Source organism: Leucopleurus acutus (assembly GCF_964270905.1).
Source record: "Leucopleurus acutus genome assembly, chromosome: 7".
NCBI lineage: Eukaryota > Metazoa > Chordata > Mammalia > Artiodactyla > Delphinidae > Leucopleurus > Leucopleurus acutus.
The window spans coordinates 84884674-84901090 of record NC_139150.1 but is presented as its reverse complement, the minus strand read 5'-3'; positions in this window follow the sequence as shown (position 1 = coordinate 84901090).

The window sequence follows — 16417 nt, the reverse complement described above, 5'->3', positions numbered from 1 at the left end:
ATTCATAGAGACATTTAGACTGGTTTATGACCCAACATCTCAGCACTCTAGCCCAGCCACGTTGACACAGGAACTGAACCATCACAGCATTCATGTTTAAGTTCCCCACTCCCTCCTGCTGGTGTGAAAACCCTGAGAGTTGTGTTGTACCATTTCCCAGAGTTCCATGTAGGGAGTAAGCTCCCATTGCCTACAGGGATGACTCGCTTGATAAGGCAGCATTTGTTGGTTTCATTCCCTTTGCTGTCCCACCTACCCACCCTTTCGCCAGTGTCTCTTGGAGTCCTTTTCAAAATAAGCTCCTTGCAATTGAACTTGTCCCTCAGTTTGCCTCTAAGACAATTCAGACTAAGTTATGGAGCATGGAATCACCACAATACTACATACAATAAGGGATTTTCCCTTAAAAGAAAAAGAAGGTTTTGACTTCTGGACAATAAAAAATTATTTTTCTACTAAGGCACAGGTATAATAGACATTATATCTCTATTGAACACTCCTTTCTGAACCAATCACAGTATTTTTTAGTTATGTCACTAATGGAAATTAAGCATTTTGAAAGTTAGAGAAGTATTTTTTTAATCTGAATTATAATAATAGATCTCAGAGACAAAATTATTATTAAAGGAATAGTAATGCCTTATCTATTAATATTAAGGGAATTTATAAATTGTGAAAAGAATGTAGACAATTTTATGGAAAGCTTAAAAGTGTCATAAAGGAAAAGCCCAAATTTTGTGCCAAGGAACTAAACTCAAAACAGTGTAGAATAAAGATCTCAAGGCTGGAGGTTTTGTCTATATATGTGTACTTATATTTTCATTTATTAGGCAAAATATATCATATAATCATGTCAGGTGAGTGTTTTGGTGTTTTGCCGATGCAGGGGACACGGATTCGTGCCCCGGTCTGGGAGGATCCCACATGCCGCGGAGCGGCTGGGCCCGTGAGCCATGGCCGCTGAGCCTGTGCGTCCGGAGCCTGTGCTCCGCAACGGGAGAGGCCACAACGGTGAGAGGCCGGCATACCGCAAAAAAAAAACAACAGAAAAACAAAAAACTCCTCCTTACATATCAGTCAAAATAGTCATGAGCATTCGGCTAACCTGGTCATCTCTGATTGAGTTTTGGTAAATGGGCTTTCAGCACATGACTGTTGAGATGAGGGAGACTTCTCGGTACATTTGATAGCCAGTAAGCAATCTCTTTAAAGAAACCAACAATTGAGTTGAAATTAGCTGGCCCTCTCTCTCCGCACAGAGGCCTGCTATCACCACCTCCTCCAGATGCAACTTCTGGCAGAATGAAGGGATTTGTGGGTAGGGCCTGCTAAACCCATTCACTATAACCCGTGGGATTTTCCATCACTGTGATGTCATCACACCATAAATAAATAGTAACATAATTGTATTCCCTTGTACTAGCCTCTCTGAGTCTCAGTTTTCTCTTCTGTAAAATGGAAAGAATAGTCGCCCCTACCTCAGAGGGCGATGCGAGCATTAAATGAGATAGTATGTACAGAGTGCTTACTTCAGCACCTGGCTCATAGGACTCCTCAAATCAGCCCCAAAGAGGGCAGAGTGACTATGTCACTTTATTGATTTGCATAAATAATTCTTTTCAGTTCTTTCCTTCACTTTGCTTACTGTAAAGATCTCGATATATTATGGCTGTTCCATGTCCTAGAACTCCAAAGACCATCAATATCCCAAATACTTCTGTTATCAATGTGATCATTTTTGCAGAGCAAAAACATTTTAAAGTTCTCCATGTCACTGGTTTCTAAGGTGAGTTTGGGTATGCAGGGGATAGCAAAGATACTCCATTGGGATGAACAAAGAAAAATTAGAGTTTCTGTATCAGTTTTCTTTCTTTTGCATTTCATTTTTGCATTACTGCAGTAGGATGTGTATAGGATTTATAAGTAAATGTACTAGTATCGCAGAGGCTTCCTGTTCTGGGTGTACAGTCACAAAGTTTTGGAAGTCATTGGTATAGAACAGGAGTTGGCAAACTACAGCCCATGGACCAAACCTGGCCCTTGACTTATTTTTATAAATAAAGTTTTATTGGGACATAGCTATATCAATTTCTTTACATATTTTCAATGGCCACCTTTGTGCTATAACGGTAGAGTAAAGTACTTGCAACAGTGACTAGATGGCTTACAAAGCCTAAAATGGTTGCTAACTGTTACTTTATAAAGTTTGCCAACCCTACTCTGCAGGATGGTTTTATAGGAGGAGGAATACAACACACACTGCTACCTGGTTTTGAATACCTTTTCACTCCAGTATTATCAGATCCACCAGGCAACTCCAGAAGGTGGCTGATGTTTCCCAGCCTGTTACTACTCAGAGATTGGTCCATGGACCAACAACATCAGCATCATCTGGGAACTTGTTTGAAATACAGATTCTTAGGACCCACCTCAGACTTTTCAGAATCTGCCTTTGAATAAGACCCACAGGAGATACGTGTGAACATTGAAGTTTGAGAAGCATCAGTCTCACCTCTATAACTCTCAGGTCAAACATTAGTGGACTACTTGGAACATCCAAAGTACCTTAAGTGGATATTAGTTTTAGATTTCTTATTGTACGTTTTTTGCTTCTGCAGTGCACTGATGAACTAACTGACTTGCCATATATGTATAGAGAATCTGGGGAGCTGGCATGGTCTGGCTCTCCTCCAGTTCACATTTATATATGGAAAGGCTAAGTCAACCATGTATAAGCTCTGGGGCCTCTCTCCTTTATTAAAAGAAAAAAAAAAGGCATCATGGGCTTAAACCACGGTGATGTGTTCATTGATGGGGAAACTTGTGCTGAGGAAGGACTACTGACCTCTACATTTTGTTGTCCAAAGTGTTTTAGTTTGTTTTTTTTTTAACTAAAGTACAGTTGATTTACAACTTTGTGTTAGTTTCAGGTGTACAGCAAAGTGATTAAGTTATACACTTATATACTTATTCTTTTTCAGATTATTTTTCCTCTTATAGGTTATTACAAACTATTGAGTATAGTTACCTGCAATATACAGTAGGTCCTTCTTGGTTATCTATTTTATATACAGTATAGGAGTGTGTATATGTTAATCCCAAGCTCCTAATTTATCCCTCCCCCTCCCTTTCCCCTTTGGTAACCATAAGTTTGTTCTCTATGTCTGTGGGTCTATTTTTTAAATTATGACAATTCGTAAGAAGATTAAAGACAGGTTTCCCTATCCTCCACCTCACAAAGAAGAAATGAGTGAAGGATTCACCCAAGGAAATCAGTGAAGGACAGAATGAACTTCCTAAACACACAAGCTGACCCACTGGGTCAGCCACCTGGCCCGGGAGCCCGAAGGCCCTTCTGATCAGGTCCGCTGTGCCTTCTGGGTCAGAACCAGTCAACCCCTTCCTTCCTTGAGGTTCTGTCATGGGGTTTTCAATTTTCCTAATGAAGTATTAATGAGGTGGGTGTAATATATTGAATAGAGTAAGGCAAACTTGCTGGGCCTGGAGTTGAGTTATGTTTCCTAAAGGGAAAAGAAAGTTATGAAATAAATTATCCCCTCTTTAATTAGCAGCTTTGGCTAGTCGACTTGAAATGACTGAGCAAAGAGGGAAAATAAGCCAGGAGTTTAGTCAGAAACAAAAACACGGGTCTCATTTGCTGCTCACTGAGAGATTTATGCAGTTTGGGGTGAATGTGTCGGGGAATCTGAGTCAGTTACTTGAAGCACCACAATGAAATGCTCTCCCTCTGCTCCGGATCAACCCTAAAGCAGGTTTCTTTCCCTTTTTATTCCAGCGTTATGTTCAAAATGAAAAAAAATCTCAAGAACACTAGGGAGAAGAGGAAGCTAATTAGTACACATTCCAATGTTTCCTATTTACCTGTTTACCCTCCTGCTTATCTGTACCAGTGGGTTTTCCTTCTGCGTATCACTTTTACTTTCTCAGCACAGAATGCATATTCTCCGATTTTAACAGCACAGGCTGCTGGCCATCATTTCATCTAAGCCAGAGGCATAATGCTCTGTGTATGATCAGTACCTTGAAAACACGTGTCATTTCAGCTCAGGTCAGCTTTGTCAGGGCCTAGTAGAACGTGCCAGGTACTGGGCCAAAGGGACATGAAAACGAGTGTGTGAGGGAGGGGGGCACAGGTGATGTTAGAAGAAAAGAAGAATTTTTGAGGGTTCATGGGAAAAAAACAATCCATTATGGAGAAATTTTGACTTTTTTACCATACTAGTGAGAGTGCATTTGCATTATTTTCTTCATTTCACAATACAGGTCACGCTCAAAAGAACATTGGCTCACTGCCTTCCCCCTGCAAAACTACCCCCACCTAAAAACCGCACACGTAAAGTGTGTGTGTCCCCTGCTATTTCTCAGCAGAGCCCACGCACACCTTGAGACTCTAGTTTGAACCCCACCTTCCAGGGGTTAGGATCCACGTTCTGTGGCCAAAAATGGTTTCCTGCCTTGAAGAAAAATGACTTAACAAGCTTTGTGTACGTGGCTGCCCAAAACATTTTGGTAAGCTGAATGTGAACGGATCAAAAACACGTGGATTACGTTTCCTTGAATATACCTGTAATTTTAATTTAAGATTAAATTAAATGAAATTTTATGAGAAATGACTCTGTCCCCAAGCATTCTGTTCTCCTGAACTTTCTGTCTGGACTCCAGATCTTACCGTGATTCCTGGAAGGGGCGAGTTTGGCCTGGCATTTTCCCACTGATGATGTGAATTTCTTAGAAACCGTAACTTCTTTCCGGCCTCCTGTTGGCAGATTTTGGGGAGGGGTCAGCCCACAGGAGACCACTCTTAGCTTCTCAGTCATCCTTTCCCTGAATGGTGGTTCCCCACCACCTCCTCCCTGGAAACTCAGAGGAAGCAAGGATTTCTCATACTTTCTTGAGAAAGTCTCATCCCCCAGCCCAGGCCTTGAAGAAAAAGAATTACCCTCACAGCTTCCCATTTTAGAGAGGAGGAAAGAGAAAGGATCTAAGACATTTTCTTCTGCTCCAGAGCTGTCATGAACAAGTCTGTAGCTCACGTTTTCTCCTTCTTTCATCCTGTCCACTTTGTCAGCTAGTACTTCATCTTCATGAAATTCAAACCGTGATATTCCAGGCCCTTCCATGCCTTGCTGTGGAAGAAAAAAACTGCTTTCCTAGAGGCCAATGTCTCTCCCACCCCCTTGATTAAGGCTTGGCCCACCTGCTGCCGGGAAAGCAGAGGTGATTCAAACATGGGCACGGCTTCTCGGAGCTGGGGGCGGAGGGCTCATTTGAGGAAGAACAGACCACTAATAAATTGCACGGTCATTACTCTTTATGCATACTTGTTCTAATAGGTGTTGCAGATTCCTGCCTCCTAATAAGGAAAGGAAGTAGAAAAACACATAAATTCTCTCAAGGGAGTCAGACAGCCCAAAGCCACGTTCAACAGCTGCAAATGTTACCATGAGCACAAAAGCAAAACAGGGCTTAAAGAAGTGATACATTGCCAGGGATTCTGGCAAGATTTCCTTGGATCCAGACTATGTTTTGTGCTGTTTCAGTTGAAAAGAAGAACAGCAGGCCTGCCTGCCGCATGCGATGGAATTCAGAGATTAAATAAACAATGGCATTAATTGATCTAAAAGGGATTCATTGAATGCATCCCAATGTTTGCCTTTATACCATAGATTTGTTTGTGTGCTTAGTTGCTTATTTTAACTTTTTCTTTTACCTCTCGCTCTCTCTCTCTTTTTAAGTCTCAGCAGTTCACGTTTTGGCACAAGATGGAGGGTTTTTTTTGTTTGTTTGTTTGTGTGTTTGTTTGTTTTTTGCTTTTTTTTTTGGTCCCATGCCACAGTGTCCTTAGGTCTAAATTTTGAATGTTTGAAGGTTTGCTTGGGTAATGTTTTGTTCCCCTCCCTCCCTTCTTCCTTTCCTTCCTCTCTTCTTTTCTAAGATTTACTTTCTCTGGGTTGATCTGGAAATTTGTTAGAGATGTGCTATGCTTATTTATGGTGACAGCAAAGTGGAAATTCAGGTGCCTTTAAGAGGTCATTAGTCTACCCCCCTGAGCGTTTAAGGGCTTAAGAAGAAAATCCATGAGAATATATAGGACAGGAGTTCAAAGTAGACCCCAACATCCAGGGCAGCAGATATGAATTTTTTGTGTATTTTGATTTGGTCCAAATTTGCTTTTGAGTTTTGTTAATTAAGACCCAGTCTTTCCTATGAGCTACAACTAGTTTTTCACAAAGGATGTGTTCTAAACTTTATTTCACATTAACTGTTCTGTTTCATCTAGTCTTTCTCACACTGATTTTGGGAAGCTACTTTTGAGAAGAATGTTTGATTCTGATTTTTTTTTTTAAGTAATTTGTTTCATCTAGTTTTGTACAAAGTGATGCTGGAATATTGAGTTCCTGGAGGGTCCCTTTTTTGAATAAGATGCAGAACCCCACAGAACTGAATGCTTCATTAAACAACTAGGAGATTTCCTCAATTACTTCCCAATATTTTTTTATGCTTCTTCTGAAATGCAGTATAAGTGAAAGTCTCCTTTACCCCCTTCTGGGGACCTTTGTCCCTTTTCCAAACCATAAAGTTAGTCCAGGAAAACAGGAAGTCAGGCCTACACTCAGTTCTTTAGTATCCAGCCAGGCATTTTTCTTTATTTCTCCATTTTGTGTCATAGACAAGGAAACCAATATACTTTACGGAGTTTCACATTTAGCTGAGGACACATAGGCAACCATGGCAGAAACATAATGACTTAAACCCCAAGGCCAGTGATCCTCAAAATGTTCCAGGAAATTCAAGATTCCAAAACAGTGTTTCAGATGTAGAAACCTTCAATTCCAAATAAATAGCTTTCGGGAAACTATCTGGCAATATCTATTAAAATGAATAATACATGTAGTCTTTGACCTAGCACCTCAACTTTGTGGTAACTTCCTTTAAAAATAAATGTCATAGTATATTTTATATATATTTATGTTTATATCTATCTACACACACACACACACACACACACACACACACACACACCTCACTGTTCAATGAAAACATTCTAGTCTGTAGGGTTCTGCATAAATGAGTTATGCATAAGGTTTAATTAGAGAAGAAAGAAAAGTCATACCAGGTGGAGACCCCCTCAGAGAGGGAGAGATGCAGCAGAGGAGGGGCTGTGAGCATCTCACCTATATTTGTAATGTTTTATTTCTTCAGGTGGATGGTGTTAGTACAAGAGGATCATTATGTTATTCTTTACACTCTTGTACGTCTGAAACATTTCAAAATGAGTGTTGTTTGACAATGTTTTGAAGCCTAGAAGTTGGTAGGTTATTACAGAGTATTACAATCCCAGTGGGAACCACTGGGTGAGGGAGATGGAGGACAATATCCCTAAATATGTCACACTTACCTCCCCCAAGTTGGACCTCCCCACTGCTCGCTGTAGAAACATATCATGACATCCCAGAGAAGCAAAACATTTTAACTTTTGAACACACGATGGTTCATGAATCATTATAGTTTGTGAATTAACAATGGCATAAATTGATTGAAAAAAGATTTCGTTATGATTATTGTAAAACATAGGTCACACTTCTATTTGCTCATGTAAACATCACAACTGCTTGTCGCAATAGAAAATGCAATGAGCATCATGTCATAGAAAGCCTGTTGTCACTACCAATAAACAGGTCGATTAGATGTGCTCTCCCCCTGGCTCTACCACAGTGACACAGTAAGCACTTAACCATGGACTTCAGGGGTAAACAAGACGCCAGAGTCATCTGGTATAACCCTGTCCTTCTGCAGGGATTTTAAGGAAGCAGATTCAGAGAGTTTGAATGACTCCTTCCCGTCCCTACCTTCTGAATTTTGCACTGTATCACACCTGTCACCATAAATCAAAGGGCCTCTCGCAGCCTACTTGAATTAAACCATCATCCTAAAACATCAGCTTGCTTAATTATACTTAATTCCCTAAACTTTCTCCTGTGGTAGGAGAGGAAGTGCAACTAGATATTGCTTTCTCTTGTAAATATTTGGAAGAGCTGTACTAGAGTGTTAGAATGAGTGTCTATTCCCAGTCAGAGGAAGTTGCCTTTCAGTGGTGGTGAACTACGGCCACTTGCCCCCAGAACGAGTCATCTATCACTTTACTGCAGAACGAGCTGTAACATCTAGAATGTGTTGCTCCTCTTAAAGGCTCAGAATACTACTCAGAAAGTTACTTCAAATACGGTTTATTGTCATGGTCAAATCAACTCAATGTGGCTGAATATAACTGCTATGTTATTTGAATCTTTGTTTATATATGATGACTGACTTTTCATTAGCATGGATGTGTTGTACTGTAAAATGCTGTGACTTCTGTCAGCAGCAAGGAAGGGAGTGATATTGCGAAGTGCACTAAAGCCGTCCCCAGGAGGCAGGTTGAATAGGAAGCGCTCAGGCAGATACACTGGTCTCCTGCCTGTCCACTCTCAAAGGGAGAGGAAAGCAGGAAGAGGAAGCTGCCCCTAAAGAAAGAAAGAGAAAACAAGGCAAAGCTGGACAGAAGCAGGCTCGCGGAGAAAGGACATTTGATCAGACAACTTACAAAGCATGATCCAGATGCCCTGACAGCTGATGAGATGTAAAACTGTGTTTTGTTTGTTTTCTTTTATCTCACAAGGACTCATTCTTATCAGCTGAGGTAGAGCACAAATACTAAGCAGAAGTAAGCCAAGAATAATTCTAGGATACATATGCAATGACAGGAAAGTATTTGCCTTACCTTTTTCTCCTACCTGTGTGTGACGCATTCATTTATTTATATTTGGAATGGAATGCAGTAATTTATCATATCTTTATTCCACAACTGAAGTCATCCTTTTCCTCCCTGAACCAGCATCTCCTCCTGAATTTTCTCTCCCAGTTGGGGCACCCAGTGCAGCGAGGCCCTCCAACCCGTAACCCTTTAAACTCTAGGAGAACTATAATTTTGCTCACTCCCCAGCAACGCACCCTAAACATTTCTTCTTGAAAAAACGAGGCGTAAGATCGCCTCTGGAAGCAATTATTGGTTTCTTTAATGTCAGCTTTATTAAGATATATTTACATATCATATATATACCTTATATATAGATATATAAAATTCTTACCATTTTTAAGTGTACAATTCAGGGGTGTTTAAAATATTCACAGAATTGTGCAACCGTCAGCAATATCTCATTGTACATCTTTATCACCCAGAAAAGAAAGCCTGTGCCCTTTAGTGGTCACTCACAACCCGCCCTCAGCAACCACTAATCTACATTCTGTCTATGGATTTGCATATGCTGGATATTTCATATAAATGTTAACACATAACATGTGGCCTTTGGTGTTTTGTTTCTTTCACTGAGCATAATGCTGTGAAGGTTCAATCATGTCATAGCATGTAAGAGTACATTTCTTTTTCTGGCTGAATAATATTCTATTTTATGGCTATACCACATTTTGCTTATCCACACAGCAACTGATGGATGTCTAGATTGTTTCTGCTTTTTGGCTACTGTGAGCAGTGCTGCTGTGAACACTTATTTACAAGTTTTGTGTGGGCATATGTTTCAGTTCTCTTGGGAATATACCAAGGAGCAGAATTGCTGGGTTATAAGGTAACTCTATATTTAACATCTTGAGACATTTTCAAACTGTTTTCCAAAGTGGCCACACCATTTTACAACCCCACTAGCAACGTATGGAGGTTCCAATTTCTCCGCATCATTGTCAATGTTTGTTATTACCAGTCTCTTTTATTTTAGCCATCGTCATAAATTGTGAAGTTATATCTTGTTATGTTTTGATTTGCACTTCCCTAATGACTAAAGATATTGAACATCTTTTCATGTGCTTGTTATCCATCTCTGCATATACTCTTTCAAGAAATATCTATTCAAAATGTTTAGTTATTTTTAAATTGGGTTATTTGTCTTTTTACTGTTGGATTGTATAAGTTTATATATTTTGCATTCACATGCTTTATCAGATATATGATTGGTATATAAGGTGTAGGTATTTTCTATCATCTTGTGGGTTGTCTTTTCACTTTCTTGATGCTACTATGTGCAGCATAAAAGTTTTTAATTTTGATTAAGTACATTTTAGCAGTCTTTTCTTTCCTCACTTGCGCTAAGAAACCACTGTCTAATGTAAAGTCATGAAGATTTATCCCTATTTTTTTCTAAGAGTTTTATAATTTTAGCTCCTACATTTAGGTTTTTCAATCCATTTGAGTTCATCTTTTACATGGTGTGAGGTAGGAGTTCAACTTCCTTTTTGTGCATGTGGATATCCAATTTTCCCAGCACCATTTTTCGAAAAGACTATTCTTTCCCTGTTGAATTATCTTGATACCTTGTAGATGATCAGTTGACCCTAAAAATGAGGATTTATTTCTGGATCTCAATTTTATTCCATTGAACTATATTTCTATTCCCATACCAGGACAACACCATCTTAATTACTATAGCTTTGAAGTAAGTTTTGAGGTCAAGAATTTTAAGTCCTCTAACTTTGTTCTTTTTCAACATTGTTTGAGCTATTCTGGGTCCTTTCCATTTCTGTGTAATAAAGAACTTGGCTTGCCTTTGTCCCCAGTTCCTGGGAGGTAACCTCTAAATCCTTGGAATTTCCTGAGTCAAAGAAGTATCTTTTATTCATGTTGGGTCCCTGGGACCACACCTGATAGTTTATGCTAATGAGGTGACTCATGGTGGTCCCTTAGATAGTTTATGCTAAGGAGATGACCCAAGATGGGTGTTGGTCATTCCAGAGAGACCAACCATGTGATTACAGTGTTGAGGCTTTGAGCCACATGATATCAGCCCAACCCCTGGGAAGGGGAGGGGAGCTGGAGGCTGGGTTTAACCACATAGCCAATGATTCAATCAATCATGCCTTTGTAATGAAGCCTCAGTAAAAACTCTGAATACTGAAGCTTGGTAAGCTATCCCAGTTGACAGTACTCTGAGTATGGTTACACTTGGATGCTAAGAGGATGGTACCTCCCTGAGGAAAATGGAAGCTTTCCATTTGGAATCCTCCTAGATTTCACATGATGTGTCTCTCCTTTTAGCTGGTTCTAGTTTGTAACTGTGATCCTAAGTATAGCACTTCCTGAGTCCTGTGAATTGTTTTAATGAATTATCAAAACTGAGGATGATCATGGGAACCCCTGAATTTGTAGCTAGCTGGCCAGAAGGGAGGATAGTCTTGGGGATCCCCGGAATTGTGGCTGGTCTCTGAAATGAGAACAGTCTTTAGGAGAACTGTGTCTTTAACCTTGAGTTTGGCTAACTCAAGTTAATATCCATATAAATTTTAGGATCAGGTTGTCAATTTCTGCAAAAAAAAAAAGGCAGCTGGAGTTTTGATAAGGATTGCAATGAATCTATGGATCAATTTAGGAAATGTTGCCATCTTAACAATGGTAAGTCTTCTGATCAATGAACAGAGAATGTCTGTACATTTATTTAGGGTTCATTCTTTCAATAATATTTTATAATTTTCATTGTACAAACCTTTTGCCTCCTTGGTTAAATTTATTCCTAGATAGTTTATTCTTGTTTTTTTTTTTTGCAGTACGTGGGCCTCTCACTGTTGTGGCCTCTCCCGTTGTGGAGCACAGGCTCCGGACGCGCAGGCTCAGCGGCCATGGCTCATGGGCCCAGCCGCTCTGCGGCATGTGGGATCTTCCCAGACCGGGGCACGAACCCACGTCCCCTGCATCGGCAGGCAGACTCTCAACCACTGCACCACCAAGGAAGCCCTATCTTATTCTTTTTGATGCTCTTGTAAATAAAATTGTTTTCTTAATTTTATTTTTGATTGTTCATTGTTAGTGTATAGACTACAATTGATTTTTGTATACTGATCTTATACCCTGCAACCTTGCTCAACTCATTTTTTTAGTTCTAATAATTTTTTAATAAATTTTCTATATACAAGATAATGTAATCTCAGAATAGAGATAGTTTTTACTTCCTCCATTCCATTCTGGATGTCTTTTAATTTCCATTTCTTTTTATCGCCTAACAACTCTGGATAGAACTTCCAGTAAAATATTGAAGTCCCAAGAGTAGACATTTTTGTCTTGTTTCTGACCTTAGGGAGAGACCATTCGCTGTGGGTTTTCCACAAATGGCCTTTATTAGCCTGAGAAAGTTTATGTCTATTCCTAGTTTGTTGAATCTTTTTATTAAGAATACCTATTGTTTTCTGAAGAGCCAAAAAGAGGAGATGAATGAAACACCCTGTAAAACAACAAATATGAGATGCTCTTTCATTTAGCTAGTTCCTTCTTCTCCATTCAAGTTGTGGCTCTTGAGGAGGGAACCCCTGAATCATAGACAGGAGTCAACCAGGCTGCCCTTAATTGTGTACAAAGAATATGAGGAGATAACGCCCTCACACCCACATTGACCGGCATCCAAATCATCTAATCAAGAAAACATCCAGTTAAAGTGCTCCTGACTTCCGACCTGGTGAGCAGCAAAGGGGTCTTGAATCAAGAATAACTATTTCAGGGAAGTATTTTTTAGTTCAGAGAAAGCTCCTGCTTCTTAATGGTCAGCAAATTGTCTCTTACTAGGACATTGTTCAACTTTTCTTCCCCGAAATGGTAGATACTTAAGCAAAGGAAAGAGAGAGGACTGAGAATTGGGGGTTCATTTATTCTCAGTGGTGGCTTAGTCCATCCTTCACGGCATGCACTAATTCTCATAAGCATGGCCTTTTGTAGTCCCCTGGTCCCAACTACACAAGAAGGGAATTTAAAAAGGAGGTTCAGAGTGAGGAACTTTACCAGAGACAGCACTGACTAGAATATTTTCTTTAAAAAGACAACTCTCTATCATGCTATTATTGTTTGCATCATCCCAAGTGTGCAATGAAATATTTCTTTTCATCCTCTGCACAGGCTGACCAAATTTAGAGACCGCCATGTGAAGCTGTGTCAGGGCTCAGTGACTCAGAGTGCTCTGACCAACTAAGGTTGCCTGGCAAGGCCAGAGACACAGGAGGAGATGTGGTGTCCTATCTCAATTGTTCCCTCAAGGTAATTAGTAGTAAACCTCTCTTCAAAAGGTTGATGTAATTGTTGCAAAGGAAGCAAGATAGGGAAGCTGTGGAGAAATGTTTCCTGGTCTAGGGAGGAGAAGGGAGGGAGAGAGGAATTACATTTTTAAATTGCTGTAGACTAAGAAAAGAAGCAAGAAGAAGAAATGAATGTAACAAAGAGGGATTGAGAATTGACTTTGAAGTTTAGCTGGAGTTCCATAGTTGCAAACATTTTTGGATAAAATGCAGAAAAAAAATATTTGCTTTTCATGATCCGGGAGACTTACAAAAATGACTGCCTCAATTCTGATACCTTTCACATTGTGACTCCCACTGCTGTGTTTTTCCGAGCAGATCGTGACATGGTTTTGAGACTTCAAAAAACTCAGGTGCTGAGTCTCTTTTAAACAGGTCTAGAACTGGTACAGGTGTAGAAGGAAAGCCAGGGTCTTATTTTCCTCCCTGACCACTCCAATTTTCCCTGGCTGTAAGAGAGACCATTGGAAAGTTCAGGTTGGGACAGAAACCAAGCAACACCTCCCAGACGATGCCAAGACAGGCCAGAGCTCCTGGAGTCACACCATTCATTGCACGAGCAGGTGTTGTGTGAACTCTAAAGCAGTGCTTCCCACTCTGCGCCAAAGAAGGAGGTCAGAACGAGTGATGGGAAAAATAAAAATACCAGTTCGCTGTTGTGGGATCTACACATGGAAGTTTGAGTGAATCACGTGCTCTCTAAAGACGGCTAGACAGGATTCTAAATCCTGACTATACACATGTAATTTAGAAAGCCCTGGACAATGTTTTTTGTTTTTAATTTTTATACAAATTTTAAAGGTTACTTTCCATTTACAGTTATTGCAAAATATTGGCTGTATTCGCCATGTTGTACAATAAATCCTTGAGCCTATCGTACACCCAATAGTTTGTCCCTCTCACTACCCACCCCTATACTGCCCCTCCCCGCCCCTCCCTAATGGTAATAACTAGTTTGTTCTATATATCTGTGAGTCTTCTTCTTTTTTGTTATATTCACTAGTTTGTTGTGTTTTTTATATTCCACATATAAGTGATATCATACAGTATTTGTCTTTCTCTGTCTGACTTATTTCAGTTAGCATAATGCCCTCCAAGTACATCCATGCTGTTGCAAATGGCAAAATTTCATTCTTTTTTACAGCTGAGTAATATTCTACTGTATATCTGTACTACATCTTCTTTATCCATTCATCTGTTGATGGACACAGGTTGTATGGACAATGTTTTATTTAACTTTAATATTTCCTCATCTGTGAAAAAGGGATAGTAATAGTACCTGACTCATGAAATGATGTGTATAATGAACACACAATAAGATGTGTGTGTGTGTGTGTGTGTGTGTGTGTGTGTGTGTGTGTGTGTGTGTGAATAAAATTTTTGTATATATTTTACCAGATTTCATGAGTAACATTTTGGGCAGTAAGGATAGAAACACTCTAGTGTAGATTAGAGTTAATTTCTTCAATATCAGGTTTTTTAATCTAAATAGGAATTAAATGTGAATCAAAGAAAAGATTAATTTCAGGATGGAGAAAAACGACACTGTCTTAAGAGGGGCTGTGAGAGGTGGGAAAGAAAAGCTGGGAGAAACAGGAAAAGGTGCTTTTTCTTCTCTAGCAACAAGAGCACTTGGCCGACTCACTCGGCACCCCAGTGGGGCCTGCCTGAGGACTCCCAGTGTGGTGTCAACTCTGGGGATGAAAACCCTTGGCTAGTGGAGAGCCCACTGCAGGGCTAAGTCTCACTGAGACCTCAGAAATTTTGATGTGTTCCTGATGACACAAATGATGATATATTCATGTGCTCACTTGACATGTAACTTCTTGAGCTTTCTTCAACATTTGTGAAAGAGTCACTGAATCATCTTCAGTTGCAAAACTGGAAAGATAGAGGTTAGGGGCTCTGTGTTAACTGTTCGGAGTCTGAGCCTGAGCTAAAAACTCCCAACTTTCAGCTAGAAGGAGCTCTTGATTTACAATCACACCAGGATGGATTACCTGAAAACTCAACCTTCAGGCAAACTGTGATTAACTTGACCAAAGACATCTGGGAGAGCCATCGATGGCCTGAAATTATGACCTTAGTATTCTGGCCTGAAACTAGACACCACTGGAATTGCCTTCCTGAAAGACTCCAGCACAGGGGCCTTTGTTTGGTATTCCAACAGCTTTTTTTTCTTGGAGCAGTTCAGTAAAAAACACCTCCACAGGGACAGTCCATGAAGAAACAACCACGACTTCCCAGCTTAGCAGAAATTGCTTTTTATAAAACAAACTCCATCTTGCTCAAATCATGAGACAAAAAAAAATGAATGCCTCGATAATTAGCAACCGCTGAATAAGTAGGTTTATCAGAGCAGTGAACTAAATATAAAATTTGGTGCTTGAAAAAATCATATGCTCACAATTAGCTGGGCTTTCCTGCTGATACTGTAAAATCGCAACAGGCTGTCAGGATTCATTTTCGGTTGCTGTTATCAGCAGTGAATAGAGGTTGGAGTGAAATGCGAAACAGACTTACAGGTGCTAACGTAAGTAATTTATCAGTGTGAGGCAGGCTCCCTTTTGTTCTCTGAAAAGCCTTGGGAACTTCAGTGCCTTCTTTTGTGCCAGGGAGTTGACAATCCAGCAGCAGACACAGAAGTAGGACTTGAAAAGAAACTAAAGAAATAAAAAATCAATGAGCCCTCTCACCCAAAGGTGACTTTCAAAAAATTATTTGGGCATAAAACTAAAGTTTTAGACCTGTCAAATATTGATATTTCCTCTGTCTTTCCTTCTCTCTCTCAGCTTTGCCCTCTAATCTGGGTCTTTTGGTCCTCAGGGAACTTGAATGATTTTTTGTCTCTGCAGGGTGCAAACCCCCATGCCTGTAAGGGCAAGAGGCCTGCAGAGCTTGTGCCCTTGGGCTGAGAGGATTGAGCTCACATTCACAGAAGAAAAATCAGGTTCACCTATTCCCTTCCCACTTGGACCACCTTGAGGGCACAGAAAACGGGTGAAATGAGAATATCTAGATTTATAAAATTAAGTCAATGTTCAGAAAAAGACAGAGCCAATAAAACAGGTGAAAAGGTAAAACTATTTGTGTCCATGAACTTTCCAAGAAAACTGCTGTGGTGGCTTTTCACATTTTAAAAACCAAACTCATACCTTCAGAGGAAAATAAACATAAATTAGGGGATTATACTGATCTCCGAAGAATAACGGAGAGTATTAAGTAGCTTTGGGAGCGCTGAAAATTTTACTAGAGTTTAAATCCCTCAAATGAATTGAAAATCTTTTGTTTTAAT